Here is a 22,216-nt window from a genome sequence, read left to right as displayed (position 1 = left end):
GGCAAGTTGGCTCTATAAGGTGGCAATTATCACCGGAAGGAAAAGTCCAGCGCCCACTTGGCAGATGTCATTTTAGAGGGCACGTTTGGCACTCAAATGGCAGCCAGGTTTGGAGAAAGGGGCAGCTTTGGTCTGGGAGAAATCCTCGACCATCTGGAATTTTTGTGTGTGAAATCCCCGGTCAGGCAACAGGCAAGTTGGCTCTGTAAGGTGGCAATTTTCACAGGAAGGAAAATTCCAGCGCCCACTTGGCAGATGTCATTTTGGAGGGCAGGTTTGGCACTCAAATGGCAGCCAGGTTTGGAGAAAGAGGCAGCTTTAGTCTGGGAGAAATCCTCGACCATCTGGAATTTTTGTGTATAATATCCCGGTCAGGCCACAGGCAAGTTGGCTCTGTAAGGTGGCACTTTTGCACAGGAAGAAAAATTCCAGCGCCCACTTGCCAGATGTCATTTTGGAGGGCACGTTTGGCACTCCAATGGCAGCCAGGTTTGGAGAAAGGGGCAGCTTTGGTCTGGGAGAAATCCTCGACCATCTGGAATTTTTGTGTGTGAAATCCCCGGTCAGGCAACAGGCAAGTTGGCTCTGTAAGGTGGCACTTTTGCACAGGAAGACAAAGTCAAGACCCAACTTGCCAGATGTCATTTTGGAGGGCACGTTTGGCACTCCAATGGCAGCCAGGTTTGGAGAAAGGGGCAGCTTTGGTCTGGGAGAAATCCTCGACCATCTGGAATTTTTGTGTGTGAAATCCCCGGTCAGGCAACAGGCAAGTTGGCTCTGTAAGGTGGCACTTTTGCACAGGAAGACAAAGTCAAGACCCAACTTGCCAGATGTCATTTTGGAGGGCACGTTTTGCACTCAAATGACAGCCAGGTGTGGAGAAATAGGCATCTTTGTTCTGGGAGAAATCCTCGACCATCTGGAATTTTTGTGTGTGAAATCCCTGGTCAGGCCACAGGCAAGTTGGCTCTGTAAGGTGGCAATTTTCACAGGAAGGAAAATTCCAGCGCCCACTTGGCAGATGTCATTTTGGAGGGCACGTTTGGCACTCAAATGGCAGCCAGGTTTGGAGAAAGAGGCGTCTTTGGTCTGGGAGAAATCCTCGACCATCTGGAATTTTTGTGTGTAAAATCCCTGGTCAGGTCACAGGCAAGTTGGCTCTGTAAGGTGGCAATTTTCACAGGAAGGAAAAGTCCAGCGCCCACTTGGCAGATGTCATTTTGGAGGGCACGTTTGGCACTCAAATGGCAGCCAGGTTTGGAGAAAGGGGCAGCTTTGGTCTGGGAGAAATCCTCGACCATCTGGAATTTTTGTGTGTAAAATCCCCGGTCAGGTCACAGGCAAGTTGGCTCTGTAAGGTGGGAATTTGCACAGGAAGGAAAAGTCCAGCGCCCACTTGCCAGATGTCATTTTGGAGGGCACGTTTGGCACTCAAATGGCAGCCAGGTTTGGAGAAAGGGGCAGCTTTGGTCTGGGAGAAATCCTCGACCATCTGGAATTTTTGTGTATAAAATCCCCGGTCAGGCCACAGGCAAGTTGGCTCTGTAAGGTGGCACTTTTGCACAGGAAGACAAAGTCAAGACCCAACTTGCCAGATGTCATTTTGGAGGGCACGTTTTGCACTCAAATGACAGCCAGGTGTGGAGAAATAGGCATCTTTGGTCTGGGAGAAATCCTCGACCATCTTAAATTTTTGGTGTAAAATCCCTGGTCACGCCACAGACAAGTTGGCTCTGTAAGGTGGCACTTTTGCCCAGGAATAAAAAGTCCTGAGTCCACTTGGCAGATGTTATTTTGGAGGGCACGTTTGGCACTCAAATGGCAGCCAGGTTTGGAGAAAGAGGCAGCTTTGGTCTGGGAGAAATCCTCGACCATCTGGAATTTTTGTGTGTAAAATCCCCGGTCAGGCCACAGGCAAGTTGGCTCTGTAAGGTGGCACTTTTGCACAGGAAGAAAAAGTCAAGACCCAACTTGCCAGATGTCATTTTGGAGGGCACGTTTGGCACTCAAATGCCTGCCAGATTTGTAGAAAGGGGCAGCTTTGGTCTGGGAGAAATCCTCGACTATCTGGAATTTTTGTGTGTAAAATCCCCGGTCAGGTCACAGGCAAGTTGGCTCTATAAGGTGGCAATTTTCACTGGAAGGAAAAGTCCAGCGCCCACTTGGCAGATGTCATTTTAGAGGGCACGTTTGGCACTCAAATGGCAGCCAGGTTTGGAGAAAGGGGCAGCTTTGGTCTGGGAGAAATCCTCGACCATCTGGAATTTTTGTGTGTAAAATCCCCGGTCAGGCCACAGGCAAGTTGTCTCTGTAAGGTGGCAATTTGCACAGGAAGGAAAAGTCCAGCGCCCACTTGCCAGATGTCATTTTGGAGGGAACATTTGGCACTCCAATGGCAGCCAGGTTTGGAGAAAGGGGCAGCTTTGGTCTGGGAGAAATCCTCGACCATCTGGAATTTTTGTGTGTGAAATCCCCGGTCAGGCCACAGGCAAGTTGGCTCTGTAAGGTGGCACTTTTCACAGGAAGGAAAATTCCAGCGCCCACTTGCCAGATGTCATTTTGGAGGGCACGTTTGGCACTCAAATGGCAGCCAGGTTTGGAGAAAGAGGCGTCTTTGGTCTGGGAGAAATCCTCGACCATCTGGAATTTTTGTGTGTAAAATCCCCAGTCAGGCCTCAGGCAAGTTGTCTCTGTAAGGTGGCACTTTTGCACAGGAACAGAAAATCAAGACCCAACTTGCCAGATGTCATTTTGGAGGGCACGTTTGGCACTCAAATGGCAGCCAGGTTTGGAGAAAGGGGCAGCTTTGGTCTGGGAGAAATCCTCGACCATCTGGAATTTTTGTGTGTAAAATCCCTGGTCAGGCCACAGGCAAGTTGGCTCTGTAAGGTGGCACTTTTGCACAGGAAGACAAAGTCAAGACCCAACTTGCCAGATGTCATTTTGGAGAGCACGTTTGGCACTCCAATGGCAGCCAGGTTTGGAGAAAGGGGCAGCTTTGGTCTGGGAGAAATCCTCGACCATCTGGAATTTTTGTGTGTAAAATCCCTGGTCAGGCCACAGGCAAATTGCTGTGCATGGTGGCACTTTTGCACAGGAACACAAAGTCAGGACCCAACTTGGCAGATGTCATTTTGGAGGGCACGTTTTGCACTCCAATGACAGCCAGGTGTGGAGAAATAGGCATCTTTGCTCTGGGAGAAATCCTCGACCATCTGGAATGTTTGTGTGTAAAATCCCCGGTCAGGTCACAGGCAAGTTGGCTCTGTAAGGTGGCAATTTTCACCGGAAGGAAAAGTCCAGCGCCCACTTGGCAGATGTCATTTTAGAGGGCACGTTTGGCACTCAAATGCCAGCCAGGTTTGGAGAAAGGGGCAGCTTTGGTCTGGGAGAAATCCTCGACCATCTGGAATTTTTGTGTGTAAAATCCCCGGTCAGGCCACAGTCAAGTTGTCTCTGTAAGGTGGCAATTTTCACAGGAAGCAGAAATCCAGTGCCCACTTGGCAGATGTCATTTTGGAGGGCACGTTTGGCACTCCAATGGCAGCCAGGTTTGGAGAAAGAGGCAGCTTTGGTCTGGGAGAAATCCTCGACCATCTGGAATTTTTGTGTGTAAAATCCCTGGTCAGGCCACAGGCAAGTTGGCTCTGTAAGGTGGCACTTTTGCACAGGAAGAAAAAGTCAAGACCCAACTTGGCAGATGTCATTTTGGAGGGCACGTTTGGCACTCAAATGGCAGCCAGGTTTGGAGAAAGGGGCATCTTTGGTCTGGGAGAAATCCTCGACCATCTGGAATTTTTGTGTGTAAAATCCCTGGTCAGGCCACAGGCAAGTTGGCTCTGTAAGGTGGCAATTTTCACCGGAAGGAAAAGTCCAGCGCCCACTTGGCAGATGTCATTTTGGAGGGCACGTTTGGCACTCAAATGGCAGCCAGGTTTGGAGAAAGGGGCAGCTTTGGTCTGGGAGAAATCCTCGACCATCTGGAATTTTTGTGTGTAAAATCCCCGGTCAGGTCACAGGCAAGTTGGCTCTATAAGGTGGCAATTATCACCGGAAGGAAAAGTCCAGCGCCCACTTGGCAGATGTCATTTTAGAGGGCACGTTTGGCACTCAAATGGCAGCCAGGTTTGGAGAAAGGGGCAGCTTTGGTCTGGGAGAAATCCTCGACCATCTGGAATTTTTGTGTGTGAAATCCCCGGTCAGGCAACAGGCAAGTTGGCTCTGTAAGGTGGCAATTTTCACAGGAAGGAAAATTCCAGCGCCCACTTGGCAGATGTCATTTTGGAGGGCAGGTTTGGCACTCAAATGGCAGCCAGGTTTGGAGAAAGAGGCAGCTTTAGTCTGGGAGAAATCCTCGACCATCTGGAATTTTTGTGTATAATATCCCGGTCAGGCCACAGGCAAGTTGGCTCTGTAAGGTGGCACTTTTGCACAGGAAGAAAAATTCCAGCGCCCACTTGCCAGATGTCATTTTGGAGGGCACATTTGGCACTCAAATGGCAGCCAGGTTTGGAGAAAGGGGCAGCTTTGGTCTGGGAGAAATCCTCGACCATCTGGAATTTTTGTGTGTAAAATCCCCGGTCAGGTCACAGGCAAGTTGGCTCTGTAAGGTGGCAATTTTCACAGGAAGGAAAAGTCCAGCGCCCACTTGGCAGATGTCATTTTGGAGGGCACGTTTGGCACTCAAATGGCAGCCAGGTTTGGAGAAAGGGGCAGCTTTGGTCTGGGAGAAATCCTCGACCATCTGGAATTTTTGTGTGTAATATCCCTGGTCAGGCCACAGGCAAGTTGGCTCTGTAAGGTGGTACTTTTGCACAGGAAGACAAAGTCAGGACCCAACTTGCCAGATGTCATTTTGGAGGGCACGTTTTGCACTCCAATGACAGCCAGGTGTGGAGAAATAGGCATCTTTGCTCTGGGAGAAATCCTCGACCATCTGGAATGTTTGTGTGTAAAATCCCCGGTCAGGTCACAGGCAAGTTGGCTCTGTAAGGTGGCAATTTTCACCGGAAGGAAAAGTCCAGCGCCCACTTGGCAGATGTCATTTTAGAGGGCACGTTTGGCACTCAAATGCCAGCCAGGTTTGGAGAAAGGGGCAGCTTTGGTCTGGGAGAAATCCTCGACCATCTGGAATTTTTGTGTGTAAAATCCCCGGTCAGGCCACAGTCAAGTTGTCTCTGTAAGGTGGCAATTTTCACAGGAAGCAGAAATCCAGTGCCCACTTGGCAGATGTCATTTTGGAGGGCACGTTTGGCACTCAAATGGCAGCCAGGTTTGGAGAAAGGGGCATCTTTGGTCTGGGAGAAATCCTCGACCATCTGGAATTTTTGTGTGTAAAATCCCTGGTCAGGCCACAGGCAAGTTGGCTCTGTAAGGTGGCAATTTTCACCGGAAGGAAAAGTCCAGCGCCCACTTGCCAGATGTCATTTTGGAGGGCACGTTTGGCACTCAAATGGCAGCCAGGTTTGGAGAAAGGGGCAGCTTTGGTCTGGGAGAAATCCTCGACCATCTGGAATTTTTGTGTATAAAATCCCCGGTCAGGCCACAGGCAAGTTGGCTCTGTAAGGTGGCACTTTTGCACAGGAAGACAAAGTCAAGACCCAACTTGCCAGATGTCATTTTGGAGGGCACGTTTTGCACTCAAATGACAGCCAGGTGTGGAGAAATAGGCATCTTTGGTCTGGGAGAAATCCTCGACCATCTGGAATTTTTGTGTGTGAAATCCCTGGTCAGGCCACAGGCAAGTTGGCTCTGTAAGGTGGCAATTTTCACAGCAAGGAAAAGTCCAGCGCCCACTTGGCAGATGTCATTTTAGAGGGCACGTTTGGCACTCAAATGGCAGCCAGGTTTGGAGAAAGGGGCAGCTTTGGTCTGGGAGAAATCCTCGACCATCTGGAATTTTTGTGTGTAAAATCCCCGGTCAGGTCACAGGCAAGTTGGCTCTGTAAGTTGGGAATTTGCACAGGAAGGAAAAGTCCAGCGCCCACTTGCCAGATGTCATTTTGGAGGGCACGTTTGGCACTCAAATGGCAGCCAGGTTTGGAGAAAGGGGCAGCTTTGGTCTGGGAGAAATCCTCGACCATCTGGAATTTTTGTGAATAAAATCCCCGGTCAGGCCACAGGCAAGTTGGCTCTGTAAGGTGGCAATTTTCACAGCAAGGAAAAGTCCAGCGCCCACTTGGCAGATGTCATTTTGGAGGGCACGTTTGGCACTCAAATGGCAGCCAGGTTTGGAGAAAGGGGCAGCTTTGGTCTGGGAGAAATCCTCGACCATCTGGAATTTTTGTGTGTAAAATCCCTGGTCAGGTCACAGGCAAGTTGGCTCTGTAAGGTGGCACTTTTGCACATGAAGAAAAAGTCAAGACCCAACTTGCCAGATGTCATTTTGGAGGGCACGTTTGGCACTCCAATGGCAGCTAGGTTTGGAGGAACGGGCAGCTTTGGTCTGGGAGAAATCCTTGACCATCTGGAATTTTTGTGTGTAAAATCCCCGGTCAGGTCACAGGCAAGTTGGCTCTGTAAGGTGGGAATTTGCACAGGAAGGAAAAGTCCAGCGCCCACTTGGCAGATGTCATTTTGGAGGGCACGTTTGGCACTCAAATGGCAGCCAGGTTTGGAGAAAGAGGCAGCTTTGGTCTGGGAGAAATCCTCGACCATCTGGAATTTTTGTTTGTAATATCCCTGGTCAGGCCACAGGCAAGTTGGCTCTGTAAGGTGGCACTTTTGCACAGGAAGAAAAAGTCAAGACCCAACTTGCCAGATGTCATTTTGGAGGGCACGTTTGGCACTCAAATGCCTGCCAGATTTGTAGAAAGGGGCAGCTTTGGTCTGGGAGAAATCCTCGACTATCTGGAATTTTTGTGTGTAAAATCCCCGGTCAGGTCACAGGCAAGTTGGCTCTATAAGGTGGCAATTTTCACTGGAAGGAAAAGTCCAGCGCCCACTTGGCAGGTGTCATTTTAGAGGGCACGTTTGGCACTCAAATGGCAGCCAGGTTTGGAGAAAGGGGCAGCTTTGGTCTGGGAGAAATCCTCGACCATCTGGAATTTTTGTGTGTAAAATCCCTGGTCAGGCCACAGGCAAGTTGGCTCTGTAAGGTGGCAATTTGCACAGGAAGGAAAAGTCCAGCGCCCACTTGCCAGATGTCATTTTGGAGGGAACATTTGGCACTCAAATGGCAGCCAGGTTTGGAGAAAGGGGCAGCTTTGGTCTGGGAGAAATCCTCGACCATCTGGAATTTTTGTGTGTAAAATCCCCGGTCAGGCAACAGGCAAGTTGGCTCTGTAAGGTGGCAATTTTGCACAGGAAGAAAAATTCCAGCGCCCACTTGCCAGATGTCATTTTGGAGGGCACGTTTGGCACTCAAATGGCAGCCAGGTTTGGAGAAAGAGGCGTCTTTGGTCTGGGAGAAATCCTCGACCATCTGGAATTTTTGTGTGTAAAATCCCCGGTCAGGTCACAGGCAAGTTGGCTCTGTAAGGTGGCAATTTTCACCGGAAGGAAAAGTCCTGAGCCCACTTGGCAGATGTCATTTTAGAGGGCACGTTTGGCACTCAAATGGCAGCCAGGTTTGGAGAAAGGGGCAGCTTTGGTCTGGGAGAAATCCTCGACCATCTGGAATTTTTGTGTGTAAAATCCCCGGTCAGGTCACAGGCAAGTTGGCTCTGTAAGGTGGGAATTTGCACAGGAAGGAAAAGTCCAGCGCCCACTTGGCAGATGTCATTTTGGAGGGCACGTTTGGCACTCCAATGGCAGCCAGGTTTGGAGAAAGGGGCAGCTTTGGTCTGGGAGAAATCCTCGACCATCTGGAATTTTTGTGTGTAAAATCCCCAGTCAGGCCTCAGGCAAGTTGTCTCTGTAAGGTGGCACTTTTGCACAGGAACAGAAAATCAAGACCCAACTTGCCAGATGTCATTTTGGAGGGAACGTTTGGCACTCAAATGGCAGCCAGGTTTGGAGAAAGGGGCAGCTTTGGTCTGGGAGAAATCCTCGACCATCTGGAATTTTTGTGTGTAAAATCCCCGGTCAGGCCACAGGCAAGTTGTCTCTGTAAGGTGGCAATTTGCACAGGAAGGAAAAGTCCAGCGCCCACTTGGCAGATGTCATTTTGGAGGGCACATTTGGCACTCAAATGGCAGCCAGCTTTGGAGAAAGGGGCAGCTTTGGTCTGGGAGAAATCCTCGACCATCTGGAATTTTTGTGTGTAAAATCCCTGGTCAGGCCACAGGCAAGTTGGCTCTGTAAGGTGGCACTTTTGCACAGGAAGACAAAGTCAAGACCCAACTTGCCAGATGTCATTTTGGAGAGCACGTTTGGCACTCCAATGGCAGCCAGGTTTGGAGAAAGGGGCAGCTTTGGTCTGGGAGAAATCCTCGACCATCTGGAATTTTTGTGTGTAAAATCCCTGGTCAGGCCACAGGCAAATTGCTGTGCATGGTGGCACTTTTGCACAGGAACACAAAGTCAGGACCCAACTTGGCAGATGTCATTTTGGAGGGCACGTTTGGCACTCAAATGGCAGCCAGGTTTGGAGAAAGGGGCAGCTTTGGTCTGGGAGAAATCCTCGACCATCTGGAATTTTTGTGTGTAAAATCCCTGGTCACGCCACAGACAAGTTGTCTCTGTAATGTGGCACATTTGCCCAGGAATAAAAAGTCCTGAGCCCACTTGGCAGATGTCATTTTGGAGGGCACGTTTGGCACTCCAATGGCAGCCAGGTTTGGAGAAAGGGGCAGCTTTGGTCTGGGAGAAATCCTCGACCATCTGGAATTTTTGTGTGTAAAATCCCCGGTCAGGTCACAGGCAAGTTGGCTCTGTAAGGTGGGAATTTGCACAGGAAGGAAAAGTCCAGCGCCCATTTGGCAGATGTCATTTTGGAGGGCACGTTTGGCACTCAAATGGCAGCCAGGTTTGGAGAAAGGGGCAGCTTTGGTCTGGGAGAAATCCTCGACCATCTGGAATTTTTGTTTGTAATATCCCTGGTCAGGCCACAGGCAAGTTGGCTCTGTAAGGTGGCACTTTTGCACAGGAAGACAAAGTCAGGACCCAACTTGCCAGATGTCATTTTGGAGGGCACGTTTTGCACTCCAATGACAGCCAGGTGTGGAGAAATAGGCATCTTTGCTCTGGGAGAAATCCTCGACCATCTGGAATTTTTGTGTGTAAAGTCCCCGGTCAGGCCGCAATCAAGTTGTCTCTGTAAGGTGGCCATTTGCACAGGAAGGAAAAGTCCAGCGCCCACTTGCCAGATATCATTTTGGAGGGCAGGTTTGGCACTCAAATGGCAGCTAGGTATGGAGGAACGGGCTGCTTTGGTCTGGGAGAAATCCTCGACCATCTGGAATGTTTGTGTGTAAAATCCCCGGTCAGGTCACAGGCAAGTTGGCTCTGTAAGGTGGCAATTTTCACCGGAAGGAAAAGTCCAGCGCCCACTTGGCAGATGTCATTTTAGAGGGCACGTTTGGCACTCAAATGGCAGCCAGGTTTGGAGAAAGGGGCAGCTTTGGTCTGGGAGAAATCCTCGACCATCTGAAATTTTTGTGTGTAAAATCCCCAGTCAGGCCTCAGGCAAGTTGGCTCTGTAAGGTGGCACTTTTGCACAGGAAGACAAAGTCAAGACCCAACTTGCCAGATGTCATTTTGGAGGGCACGTTTGGCACTCCAATGGCAGCCAGGTTTGGAGAAAGGGGCAGCTTTGGTCTGGGAGAAATCCTCGACCATCTGGAATTTTTGTGTGTGAAATCCCCGGTCAGGCAACAGGCAAGTTGGCTCTGTAAGGTGGCACTTTTGCACAGGAAGACAAAGTCAAGACCCAACTTGCCAGATGTCATTTTGGAGGGCACGTTTTGCACTCAAATGACAGCCAGGTGTGGAGAAATAGGCATCTTTGGTCTGGGAGAAATCCTCGACCATCTGGAATTTTTGTGTGTGAAATCCCTGGTCAGGCCACAGGCAAGTTGGCTCTGTAAGGTGGCAATTTTCACAGCAAGGAAAAGTCCAGCGCCCACTTGGCAGATGTCATTTTGGAGGGCACGTTTGGCACTCAAATGGCAGCCAGGTTTGGAGAAAGAGGCGTCTTTGGTCTGGGAGAAATCCTCGACCATCTGGAATTTTTGTGTGTAAAATCCCTGGTCAGGTCACAGGCAAGTTGGCTCTGTAAGGTGGCAATTTTCACAGGAAGGAAAATTCCAGCGCCCACTTGGCAGATGTCATTTTGGAGGGCACGTTTGGCACTCAAATGGCAGCCAGGTTTGGAGAAAGGGGCAGCTTTGGTCTGGGAGAAATCCTCGACCATCTGGAATTTTTGTGTGTAAAATCCCCGGTCAGGTCACAGGCAAGTTGGCTCTGTAAGGTGGGAATTTGCACAGGAAGGAAAAGTCCAGCGCCCACTTGCCAGATGTCATTTTGGAGGGCACGTTTGGCACTCAAATGGCAGCCAGGTTTGGAGAAAGAGGCAGCTTTGGTCTGGGAGAAATCCTCGACCATCTGGAATTTTTGTGTGTAAAATCCCCGGTCAGGCCACAGGCAAGTTGGCTCTGTAAGGTGGCACTTTTGCACAGGAAGAAAAAGTCAAGACCCAACTTGGCAGATGTCATTTTGGAGGGCACGTTTGGCACTCAAATGCCTGCCAGATTTGTAGAAAGGGGCAGCTTTGGTCTGGGAGAAATCCTCGACTATCTGGAATTTTTGTGTGTAAAATCCCCGGTCAGGTCACAGGCAAGTTGGCTCTATAAGGTGGCAATTTTCACTGGAAGGAAAAGTCCAGCGCCCACTTGGCAGATGTCATTTTAGAGGGCACGTTTGGCACTCAAATGGCAGCCAGGTTTGGAGAAAGGGGCAGCTTTGGTCTGGGAGAAATCCTCGACCATCTGGAATTTTTGTGTGTAAAATCCCCGGTCAGGCCACAGCCAAGTTGTCTCTGTAAGGTGGCAATTTGCACAGGAAGGAAAAGTCCAGCGCCCACTTGGCAGATGTCATTTTGGAGGGAACATTTGGCACTCCAATGGCAGCCAGGTTTGGAGAAAGGGGCAGCTTTGGTCTGGGAGAAATCCTCGACCATCTGGAATTTTTGTGTGTGAAATCCCCGGTCAGGCCACAGGCAAGTTGGCTCTGTAAGGTGGCACTTTTCACAGGAAGGAAAATTCCAGCGCCCACTTGGCAGATGTCATTTTGGAGGGCACGTTTGGCACTCAAATGGCAGCCAGGTTTGGAGAAAGAGGCGTCTTTGGTCTGGGAGAAATCCTCGACCATCTGGAATTTTTGTGTGTAAAATCCCCAGTCAGGCCTCAGGCAAGTTGTCTCTGTAAGGTGGCACTTTTGCACAGGAACAGAAAATCAAGACCCAACTTGCCAGATGTCATTTTGGAGGGCACGTTTGGCACTCAAATGGCAGCCAGGTTTGGAGAATGGGGCAGCTTTGGTCTGGGAGAAATCCTCGACCATCTGGAATTTTTGTGTGTAAAATCCCCGGTCAGGCCACAGGCAAGTTGTCTCTGTAAGGTGGCAATGTGCACAGGAAGGAAAAGTCCAGCGCCCACTTGCCAGATGTCATTTTGGAGGGCACATTTGGCACTCAAATGGCAGCCAGGTTTGGAGAAAGGGGCAGCTTTGGTCTGGGAGAAATCCTCGACCATCTGGAATTTTTGTGTGTAAAATCCCTGGTCAGGCCACAGGCAAGTTGGCTCTGTAAGGTGGCACTTTTGCACAGGAAGACAAAGTCAAGACCCAACTTGCCAGATGTCATTTTGGAGAGCACGTTTGGCACTCCAATGGCAGCCAGGTTTGGAGAAAGGGGCAGCTTTGGTCTGGGAGAAATCCTCGACCATCTGGAATTTTTGTGTGTAAAATCCCTGGTCAGGCCACAGGCAAATTGCTGTGCATGGTGGCACTTTTGCACAGGAACACAAAGTCAGGACCCAACTTGGCAGATGTCATTTTGGAGGGCACGTTTGGCACTCCAATGGCAGCCAGGTTTGGAGAAAGGGGCAGCTTTGGTCTGGGAGAAATCCTCGACCATCTTAAATTTTTGTGTGTAAAATCCCTGGTCACGCCACAGACAAGTTGTCTCTGTAAGGTGGCACTTTTGCCCAGGAATAAAAAGTCCTGAGCCCACTTGGCAGATGTCATTTTGGAGGGCACGTTTGGCACTCAAATGGCAGCCAGGTTTGGAGAAAGGGGCAGCTTTGGTCTGGGAGAAATCCTCGACCATCTGGAATTTTTGTGTGTGAAATCCCCGGTCAGGCAACAGGCATGTTGGCTCTGTAAGGTGGCAATTTTCACAGGAAGGAAAATTCCAGCGCCCACTTGGCAGATGTCATTTTGGAGGGCACGTTTGGCACTCAAATGGCAGCCAGGTTTGGAGAAAGGGGCAGCTTTGCTCTGGGAGAAATCCTCGACCATCTGGAATTTTTGTGTGTAAAATCCCTGGTCAGGCCACAGGCAAATTGGCTGTGTATGGTCGCACTTTTGCAAAGGAAGACAAAGTCAAGACCCAACTTGGCAGATGTCATTTTGGAGGGCACGTTTGGCACTCAAATGGCAGCCAGGTTTGGAGAAAGGGGCAGCTTTGGTCTGGGAGAAATCCTCGACCATCTGGAATTTTTGTGTGTAAAATCCCCGGTCAGGTCACAGGCAAGTTGGCTCTGTAAGGTGGCAATTTTCACAGGAAGGAAAAGTCCAGCGCCCATTTGGCAGATGTCATTTTGGAGGGCACGTTTGGCACTCAAATGGCAGCCAGGTTTGGAGAAAGGGGCAGCTTTGGTCTGGGAGAAATCCTCGACCATCTGGAATTTTTGTGTGTAATATCCCTGGTCAGGCCACAGGCAAGTTGGCTCTGTAAGGTGGTACTTTTGCACAGGAAGACAAAGTCAGGACCCAACTTGCCAGATGTCATTTTGGAGGGCACGTTTTGCACTCCAATGACAGCCAGGTGTGGAGAAATAGGCATCTTTGCTCTGGGAGAAATCCTCGACCATCTGGAATGTTTGTGTGTAAAATCCCCGGTCAGGTCACAGGCAAGTTGGCTCTGTAAGGTGGCAATTTTCACCGGAAGGAAAAGTCCAGCGCCCACTTGGCAGATGTCATTTTAGAGGGCACGTTTGGCACTCAAATGCCAGCCAGGTTTGGAGAAAGGGGCAGCTTTGGTCTGGGAGAAATCCTCGACCATCTGGAATTTTTGTGTGTAAAATCCCCGGTCAGGCCACAGTCAAGTTGTCTCTGTAAGGTGGCAATTTTCACAGGAAGCAGAAATCCAGTGCCCACTTGGCAGATGTCATTTTGGAGGGCACGTTTGGCACTCCAATGGCAGCCAGGTTTGGAGAAAGAGGCAGCTTTGGTCTGGGAGAAATCCTCGACCATCTGGAATTTTTGTGTGTAAAATCCCTGGTCAGGCCACAGCCAAGTTGGCTCTGTAAGGTGGCACTTTTGCACAGGAAGAAAAAGTCAAGACCCAACTTGGCAGATGTCATTTTGGAGGGCACGTTTGGCACTCAAATGGCAGCCAGGTTTGGAGAAAGGGGCATCTTTGGTCTGGGAGAAATCCTCGACCATCTGGAATTTTTGTGTGTAAAATCCCTGGTCAGGCCACAGGCAAGTTGGCTCTGTAAGGTGGCAATTTTCACCGGAAGGAAAAGTCCAGCGCCCACTTGCCAGATGTCATTTTGGAGGGCACGTTTGGCACTCAAATGGCAGCCAGGTTTGGAGAAAGGGGCAGCTTTGGTCTGGGAGAAATCCTCGACCATCTGGAATTTTTGTGTGTAAAATCCCCGGTCAGGTGACAGGCAAGTTGGCTTTATAAGGTGGCAATTTTCACCGGAAGGAAAAGTCCAGCGCCCACTTGGCAGATGTCATTTTAGAGGGCACGTTTGGCACTCAAATGGCAGCCAGGTTTGGAGAAAGGGGCAGCTTTGGTCTGGGAGAAATCCTCGACCATCTGGAATTTTTGTGTGTGAAATCCCCGGTCAGGCAACAGGCAAGTTGGCTCTGTAAGGTGGCAATTTTCACAGGAAGGAAAATTCCAGCGCCCACTTGGCAGATGTCATTTTGGAGGGCAGGTTTGGCACTCAAATGGCAGCCAGGTTTGGAGAAAGGGGCAGCTTTAGTCTGGGAGAAATCCTCGACCATCTGGAATTTTTGTGTATAATATCCCGGTCAGGCCACAGGCAAGTTGGCTCTGTAAGGTGGCACTTTTGCACAGGAAGAAAAATTCCAGCGCCCACTTGCCAGATGTCATTTTGGAGGTCACGTTTGGCACTCAAATGGCAGCCAGGTTTGGAGAAAGAGGCGTCTTTGGTCTGGGAGAAATCCTCGACCATCTGGAATTTTTGTGTGTAAAATCCCCGGTCAGGTCACAGGCAAGTTGGCTCTGTAAGGTGGCCATTTGCACAGGAAGGAGAAGTCCAGCGCCCACTTGCCAGATGTCATTTTGGAGGGCACATTTGGCACTCAAATGGCAGCCAGGTTTGGAGAAAGGGGCAGCTTTGGTCTGGGAGAAATCCTCGACCATCTGGAATTTTTGTGTGTAAAATCCCCGGTCAGGTCACAGGCAAGTTGGCTCTGTAAGGTGGCAATTTTCACAGGAAGGAAAAGTCCAGCGCCCACTTGGCAGATGTCATTTTGGAGGGCACGTTTGGCACTCAAATGGCAGCCAGGTTTGGAGAAAGGGGCAGCTTTGGTCTGGGAGAAATCCTCGACCATCTGGAATTTTTGTGTGTAATATCCCTGGTCAGGCCACAGGCAAGTTGGCTCTGTAAGGTGGTACTTTTGCACAGGAAGACAAAGTCAGGACCCAACTTGCCAGATGTCATTTTGGAGGGCACGTTTTGCACTCCAATGACAGCCAGGTGTGGAGAAATAGGCATCTTTGCTCTGGGAGAAATCCTCGACCATCTGGAATGTTTGTGTGTAAAATCCCCGGTCAGGTCACAGGCAAGTTGGCTCTGTAAGGTGGCAATTTTCACCGGAAGGAAAAGTCCAGCGCCCACTTGGCAGATGTCATTTTAGAGGGCACGTTTGGCACTCAAATGCCAGCCAGGTTTGGAGAAAGGGGCAGCTTTGGTCTGGGAGAAATCCTCGACCATCTGGAATTTTTGTGTGTAAAATCCCCGGTCAGGCCACAGTCAAGTTGTCTCTGTAAGGTGGCAATTTTCACAGGAAGCAGAAATCCAGTGCCCACTTGGCAGATGTCATTTTGGAGGGCACGTTTGGCACTCCAATGGCAGCCAGGTTTGGAGAAAGAGGCAGCTTTGGTCTGGGAGAAATCCTCGACCATCTGGAATTTTTGTGTGTAAAATCCCTGGTCAGGCCACAGGCAAGTTGGCTCTGTAAGGTGGCACTTTTGCACAGGAAGAAAAAGTCAAGACCCAACTTGGCAGATGTCATTTTGGAGGGCACGTTTGGCACTCAAATGGCAGCCAGGTTTGGAGAAAGGGGCATCTTTGGTCTGGGAGAAATCCTCGACCATCTGGAATTTTTGTGTGTAAAATCCCTGGTCAGGCCACAGGCAAGTTGGCTCTGTAAGGTGGCAATTTTCACCGGAAGGAAAAGTCCAGCGCCCACTTGCCAGATGTCATTTTGGAGGGCACGTTTGGCACTCAAATGGCAGCCAGGTTTGGAGAAAGGGGCAGCTTTGGTCTGGGAGAAATCCTCGACCATCTGGAATTTTTGTGTGTAAAATCCCCGGTCAGGTGACAGGCAAGTTGGCTTTATAAGGTGGCAATTTTCACCGGAAGGAAAAGTCCAGCGCCCACTTGGCAGATGTCATTTTAGAGGGCACGTTTGGCACTCAAATGGCAGCCAGGTTTGGAGAAAGGGGCAGCTTTGGTCTGGGAGAAATCCTCGACCATCTGGAATTTTTGTGTGTGAAATCCCCGGTCAGGCAACAGGCAAGTTGGCTCTGTAAGGTGGCAATTTTCACAGGAAGGAAAATTCCAGCGCCCACTTGGCACATGTCATTTTGGAGGGCAGGTTTGGCACTCAAATGGCAGCCAGGTTTGGAGAAAGGGGCAGCTTTAGTCTGGGAGAAATCCTCGACCATCTGGAATTTTTGTGTATAATATCCCGGTCAGGCCACAGGCAAGTTGGCTCTGTAAGGTGGCACTTTTGCACAGGAAGAAAAATTCCAGCGCCCACTTGCCAGATGTCATTTTGGAGGTCACGTTTGGCACTCAAATGGCAGCCAGGTTTGGAGAAAGAGGCATCTTTGGTCTGGGAGAAATCCTCGACCATCTGGAATTTTTGTGTGTAAAATCCCCGGTCAGGTCACAGGCAAGTTGGCTCTGTAAGGTGGCCATTTGCACAGGAAGGAGAAGTCCAGCGCCCACTTGCCAGATGTCATTTTGGAGGGCACATTTGGCACTCCAATGGCAGCCAGGTTTGGAGAAAGGGGCAGCTTTGGTCTTCGAGAAATCCTCGACCATCTGGAATTTTTGTGTGTAAAATCCCCGGTCAGGTCACAGGCAAGTTGGCTCTGTAAGGTGGGAATTTGCACAGGAAGGAAAAGTCCAGCGCCCACTTGGCAGATGTCATTTTGGAGGGCACGTTTGGCACTCAAATGGCAGCCAGGTTTGGAGAAAGGGGCAGCTTTGCTCTGGGAGAAATCCTCGACCATCGGAATTTTTGTGTGTAAAATCCCCGGTCAGGCCACAGGCAAGTTGTCTCTGTAAGGTGGCAATTTGCACAGGAAGGAAAAGTCCAGCGCCCACTTGCCAGATGTCATTTTGGAGGGCACATTTGGCACTCAAATGGCAGCCAGGTTTGGAGAAAGGGGCAGCTTTGGTCTGGGAGAAATCCTCGACCATCTGGAATTTTTGTGTGTAAAATCCCTGGTCAGGCCACAGGCAAGTTGGCTCTGTAAGGTGGCACTTTTGCACAGGAAGACAAAGTCAAGACCCAACTTGCCAGATGTCATTTTGGAGAGCACGTTTGGCACTCCAATGGCAGCCAGGTTTGGAGAAAGGGGCAGCTTTGGTCTGGGAGAAATCCTCGACCATCTTAAATTTTTGTGTGTAAAATCCCTGGTCACGCCACAGACAAGTTGTCTCTGTAAGGTGGCACTTTTGCCCAGGAATAAAAAGTCCTGAGCCCACTTGGCAGATGTCATTTTGGAGGGCACGTTTGGCACTCAAATGGCAGCCAGGTTTGGAGAAAGGGGCAGCTTTGGTCTGGGAGAAATCCTCGACCATCTGGAATTTTTGTGTGTGAAATCCCCGGTCAGGCAACAGGCAAGTTGGCTCTGTAAGGTGGCAATTTTCACAGGAAGGAAAATTCCACCGCCCACTTGGCAGATGTCATTTTGGAGGGCACGTTTGGCACTCCAATGGCAGCCAGGTTTGGAGAAAGAGGCAGCTTTGGTCTGGGAGAAATCCTCGACCATCTGGAATTTTTGTGTGTAAAATCCCTGGTCAGGCCACAGGAAAATTGGCTGTGTATGGTGGTACTTTTCCACAGGACCAAAAGTCAAGACCCAGCTTGGCAGATGTCATTTTGGAGGGCACGTTTGACACTCAAATGGCAGCCAGGTGTGGAGAAAGAGGCAGCTTTGGTCTGGGAGAAATCCTCGACCATCTGGAATTTTTGTGCGTAATATCCCTGGTCAGGCCACAGGCAAGTTTGCTCTGTAAGGTGGCACTTTTGCACAGGAAGAAAAAGTCAAGACCCAACTTGCCAGATGTCATTTTGGAGGGCACGTTTGGCACTCCAATGGCAGCCAGGTTTGGAGAAAGTGGCAGCTTTGGTCTGGGAGAAATCCTCGACCATCTGGAATTTTTGTGTGTAAAATCCCCGGTCAGGTCACAGGCAAGTTGGATCTGTAAGGTGGCAATTTGCAGAGGAAGGAAAAGTCCAGCGCCCACTTGGCAGATGTCATTTTGGAGGGCACGTTTGGCACTCAAATGGCAGCCAGGTTTGGAGAAAGGGGCAGATTTGGTCTGGGAGAAATCCTCGACCATCTGGAATTTTTGTGTGTAAAATCCCCGGTCAGGCCACAGTCAAGTTGTCTCTGTAAGGTGGCAATTTTCACAGGAAGCAGAAATCCAGCGCCCACTTGGCAGATGTCATTTTGGAGGGCACGTTTGGCACTCCAATGGCAGCCAGGTTTGGAGAAAGAGGCAGCTTTGGTCTGGGAGAAATCCTCGACCATCTGGAATTTTTGTGTGTAAAATCCCTGGTCAGGCCACAGGCAAGTTGGCTCTGTAAGGTGGCACTTTTGCGCAGGAAGAAAAAGTCAAGACCCAACTTGGCAGATGTCATTTTGGAGGGCACGTTTGGCACTCAAATGGCAGCCAGGTTTGGAGAAAGGGGCATCTTTGGTCTGGGAGAAATCCTCGACCATCTGGAATTTTTGTGTGTAAAATCCCCGGTCAGGTGACAGGCAAGTTGGCTTTATAAGGTGGCAATTTTCACCGGAAGGAAAAGTCCAGCGCCCACTTGGCAGATGTCATTTTAGAGGGCACGTTTGGCACTCAAATGGCAGCCAGGTTTGGAGAAAGGGGCAGCTTTGGTCTGGGAGAAATCCTCGACCATCTGGAATTTTTGTGTGTGAAATCCCCGGTCAGGCAACAGGCAAGTTGGCTCTGTAAGGTGGCAATTTTCACAGGAAGGAAAATTCCAGCGCCCACTTGGCACATGTCATTTTGGAGGGCAGGTTTGGCACTCAAATGGCAGCCAGGTTTGGAGAAAGGGGCAGCTTTAGTCTGGGAGAAATCCTCGACCATCTGGAATTTTTGTGTATAATATCCCGGTCAGGCCACAGGCAAGTTGGCTCTGTAAGGTGGCACTTTTGCACAGGAAGAAAAATTCCAGCGCCCACTTGCCAGATGTCATTTTGGAGGTCACGTTTGGCACTCAAATGGCAGCCAGGTTTGGAGAAAGAGGCATCTTTGGTCTGGGAGAAATCCTCGACCATCTGGAATTTTTGTGTGTAAAATCCCCGGTCAGGTCACAGGCAAGTTGGCTCTGTAAGGTGGCCATTTGCACAGGAAGGAGAAGTCCAGCGCCCACTTGCCAGATGTCATTTTGGAGGGCACATTTGGCACTCCAATGGCAGCCAGGTTTGGAGAAAGGGGCAGCTTTGGTCTTCGAGAAATCCTCGACCATCTGGAATTTTTGTGTGTAAAATCCCCGGTCAGGTCACAGGCAAGTTGGCTCTGTAAGGTGGGAATTTGCACAGGAAGACAAAGTCCAGCGCCCACTTGGCAGATGTCATTTTGGAGGGCACGTTTGGCACTCAAATGGCAGCCAGGTTTGGAGAAAGGGGCAGCTTTGCTCTGGGAGAAATCCTCGACCATCGGAATTTTTGTGTGTAAAATCCCCGGTCAGGCCACAGGCAAGTTGTCTCTGTAAGGTGGCAATTTGCACAGGAAGGAAAAGTCCAGCGCCCACTTGCCAGATGTCATTTTGGAGGGCACATTTGGCACTCAAATGGCAGCCAGGTTTGGAGAAAGGGGCAGCTTTGGTCTGGGAGAAATCCTCGACCATCTGGAATTTTTGTGTGTGAAATCCCCGGTCAGGCAACAGGCAAGTTGGCTCTGTAAGGTGGCAATTTTCACAGGAAGGAAAATTCCACCGCCCACTTGGCAGATGTCATTTTGGAGGGCACGTTTGGCACTCCAATGGCAGCCAGGTTTGGAGAAAGAGGCAGCTTTGGTCTGGGAGAAATCCTCGACCATCTGGAATTTTTGTGTGTAAAATCCCTGGTCAGGCCACAGGAAAATTGGCTGTGTATGGTGGTACTTTTCCACAGGACCAAAAGTCAAGACCCAGCTTGGCAGATGTCATTTTGGAGGGCACGTTTGACACTCAAATGGCAGCCAGGTTTGGAGAAAGGGGCAGCTTTGGTCTGGGAGAAATCCTCGACCATCTGGAATTTTTGTGTGTAAAATCCCCGGTCAGGTCACAGGCAAGTTGGCTCTATAAGGTGGCAATTATCACCGGAAGGAAAAGTCCAGCGCCCACTTGGCAGATGTCATTTTGGAGGGCACGTTTGGCACTCAAATGGCAGCCAGGTGTGGAGAAAGAGGCAGCTTTGGTCTGGGAGAAATCCTCGACCATCTGGAATTTTTGTGCGTAATATCCCTGGTCAGGCCACAGGCAAGTTTGCTCTGTAAGGTGGCACTTTTGCACAGGAAGAAAAAGTCAAGACCCAACTTGCCAGATGTCATTTTGGAGGGCACGTTTGGCACTCCAATGGCAGCCAGGTTTGGAGAAAGTGGCAGCTTTGGTCTGGGAGAAATCCTCGACCATCTGGAATTTTTGTGTGTAAAATCCCCGGTCAGGTCACAGGCAAGTTGGATCTGTAAGGTGGCAATTTGCAGAGGAAGGAAAAGTCCAGCGCCCACTTGGCAGATGTCATTTTGGAGGGCACGTTTGGCACTCAAATGGCAGCCGGGTTTGGAGAAAGGGGCAGATTTGGTCTGGGAGAAATCCTCGACCATCTGGAATTTTTGTGTGTAAAATCCCTGGTCAGGCAACAGGCAAGTTGGCTCTGTAAGGTGGCAATTTTCACAGGAAGGAAAATTCCAGCGCCCACTTGGCAGATGTCATTTTGGAGGGCACGTTTGGCACTCAAATGGCTGCCAGGTTTGTAGAAAGGAGCAGCTTTGGTCTGGGAGAAATCCTCGACCATCTGGAATTTTATTGTGTAAAATCCCTGGTCAGGCCACAGGCAAGTTTTGCTCTGTAAGGTGGCACTTTTGCGCAGGAAGACAAAATCAAGACCCAACTTGCCAGATGTCATTTTGGAGAGCACGTCTGGCACTCCAATGGCAGCCAGGTTTGGAGAAAGGGGCAGCTTTGCTCTGGGAGAAATCCTCGACCATCTGGAATTTTTGTGTGTAAAATCCCTGGTCAGGCCACAGGCAAGTTGGCTCTGTAAGGTGGCAATTTGTGCACAGGAAGGAAAAGTCCAGAGCCCACTTGGCAGATGTCATTTTGGAGGGCACGTTTGGCACTCCAATGGCAGCCAGGTGTGGAGAAAGAGGCATCTTTGTTCTGGGAGAAATCCTCGACCATCTGGAATTTTTGTGTGTAAAATCCCCGGTCAGGCCACAGGCAAGTTGGCTCTGTAAGGTGGCAATTTTCACAGGAAGCAGAAGTCCAGCGCCCACTTGCCAGATGTCATTTTGGAGGGCACTTTTGGCACTCAAATGGCAGCCAGGTTTGGAGAAAGGGGCAGCTTTGGTCTGGGAGAAATCCTTGACCATCTGGAATTTTTGTGTGTAAAATCCCTGGTCACGCCACAGACAAGTTGTCTCTGTAAGGTGGCACTTTTGCCCAGGAATAAAAAGTCCTGAGCCCACTTGGCAGATGTCATTTTGGAGGGCATGTTTGGCACTCAAATGGCTGCCAGATTTGGAGAAAGGGGCAGCTTTGGTCTGGGAGAAATCCTCGACCATCTGGAATTTTATTGTGTAAAATCCCTGGTCAGGCCACAGGCAAGTTTTGCTCTGTAAGGTGGCACTTTTGCGCAGGAAGACAAAATCAAGACCCAACTTGCCAGATGTCATTTTGGAGAGCACGTCTGGCACTCCAATGGCAGCCAGGTTTGGAGAAAGGGGCAGCTTTGCTCTGGGAGAAATCCTCGACCATCTGGAATTTTTGTGTGTAAAATCCCTGGTCAGGCCACAGACAAGTTGGATCTGTAAGGTGGCACTTTTGCACAGGAAGAAAAAGTCAAGACCCAACTTGCCAGATGTCATTTTGGAGGGCACGTTTGGCACTCCAATGGCAGCCAGGTTTGGAGAAAGAGGCAGCTTTGGTCTGGGAGAAATCCTCGACCATCTGGAATTTTTGTGTGTAAAATCCCTGGTCAGGCCACAGGAAAATTGGCTGTGTATGGTGGTACTTTTCCACAGGACCAAAAGTCAAGACCCAGCTTGGCAGATGTCATTTTGGAGGGCACGTTTGACACTCAAATGGCAGCCAGGTTTGGAGAAAGGGGCAGCTTTGGTCTGGGAGAAATCCTCGACCATCTGGAATTTTTGTGTGTAAAATCCCCGGTCAGGTCACAGGCAAGTTGGCTCTATAAGGTGGCAATTATCACCGGAAGGAAAAGTCCAGCGCCCACTTGGCAGATGTCATTTTGGAGGGCACGTTTGGCACTCAAATGGCAGCCAGGTGTGGAGAAAGAGGCAGCTTTGGTCTGGGAGAAATCCTCGACCATCTGGAATTTTTGTGCGTAATATCCCTGGTCAGGCCACAGGCAAGTTTGCTCTGTAAGGTG

Source organism: Cinclus cinclus, unplaced genomic scaffold (assembly GCF_963662255.1).
Source record: "Cinclus cinclus unplaced genomic scaffold, bCinCin1.1 SCAFFOLD_36, whole genome shotgun sequence".
Taxonomy (NCBI): Eukaryota; Metazoa; Chordata; class Aves; order Passeriformes; family Cinclidae; genus Cinclus; species Cinclus cinclus.
The sequence above is the reverse complement of the archived record's forward strand: the minus strand, read 5'-3'. Positions refer to the sequence as shown.